Source organism: Morus notabilis, unplaced genomic scaffold, assembly GCF_000414095.1.
Source record: "Morus notabilis unplaced genomic scaffold, ASM41409v2 Scaffold654, whole genome shotgun sequence".
In the NCBI taxonomy this organism is placed as follows: Eukaryota; Viridiplantae; Streptophyta; class Magnoliopsida; order Rosales; family Moraceae; genus Morus; species Morus notabilis.
Window position 1 is genome coordinate 93127 of NW_010363907.1, and position 1593 is coordinate 94719.

Here is a 1593-nt window from a genome sequence, read left to right on the forward strand (position 1 = left end):
AAAGGGAATTAGTCCATCCATATGCATGCACAAAATTTTACTGGAGGAATGCTACAGCAATTCCGTGGAACATCAAAGAAGGCTAAATCCAATCATGAAGAAAGTTATGAAAAAAGAAATCATTAAATGGTTGGATGCAGGGATTATTTATCCTATTTCAAATAGTTAGTGGGTTAGTCCAGTGCAATGTGTACCCAAGAAGGGAAAAGTGACTGTGATAGTGAATGACGCGAATGAGTTATTCCCCACGCACATAGTCACAGGCTAGAGAGTGTGCATGGACTACAAAAATTGAACAAGGCCACTAGGAAAGACCATTTCCCATTGCCATTTATTGACTAAATGCTGGACACACTAGATGGCAGAGAGTACTACTATTTTCTGGATGGGTATTCAGGGTATAATCAAATTGCAATAGCACTAGAAGACTAGAAGAAGACTACTTTCACTTGTCCATATGAGACAGTTGCATTCAGGAGGATGCCCTTTGGGCTATAGAACGCCCCCGCTACCTTTCAGTGCTGTATGATGGCCATCTTCTCAGATATGGTAGAACAATTCTTAGAGGTCTTTATGGATGACTTTTCGGTGGTTGTGGTTTCTTTTAACAACTGCTTGGAAAATTTGGAAGGAGTTCTAAAGAGATGTGAGGAGACAAGTCTGGTTTTGAATTGAGAGAAATGTTACTTCATGGTGACAGAATGAATTGTTCTTGGCCACGGGATATCTAAGAAGGGGATTGAGGTAGATAAAGCTAAGATAAAGATTATTGATTGAGGTAGATAAAGCTAAGATAGAGATTATCGACAGGCTGCCGCCCCTACATCAATCAGAGGAATCAAAAGTTTCATGGGTCATGCAGGTTTTTACAAGAGATTCATCAAAGATTTCTCAAAAATCTCAAAACCTTTGTGTTCATTGTTAGAGCAGAACACTCCCTTCAATTTGGATGCGGATTACTTGCAGGCATTCGTAGAGCTGAAAAAGAAACTTACAACAGCACCCAATATTGTGGCTCCGGAGTGGTCATGACCACTTGAGTTGATGTGTGATGCTAGCGACTTTGCAGTGGGAGTGGTGTTGGGCAAAAGAAAAGACAAGAATTTTCACTCCATCTACTATGCAAGTAGAACACTAACTGAGGCGGAGTTGAACTATACAACCACTGAAAAAGGAACTTCTAGCGGTGGTGATTGCATTTGACAAGTTCGGGGCATATTTGGTGGGAACCAAGGTTTTGGTGTAAACTGATCACTTGGCCATCAAGTACTTGATTGCAAAGACTGATGCAAAGCCTAGGCTGATTAGATAGATCTTGTTACTCTAGGAGTTTGATTTAGAGGTCGGAGGTAGAAAGGGGACTGAAAATCAAGTTGCAGACTATTTGTCCAGATTAGAGGAAGGGGTCCCCCAGAGAGACAAAGAGCTAATAAAGGAGACTTTTCCAGATGAGCAGCTGTTTAGAATGAATCGGTTGGCTACATCTTGGTATGCTAATATCATGAACTACTTGGTAAGTGGTCTACTTCCACCTGAACTTTCTAGCCAACAAAAGAGGAAGTTTCTTCATGATGTCAAGTTCTATTATTGGGA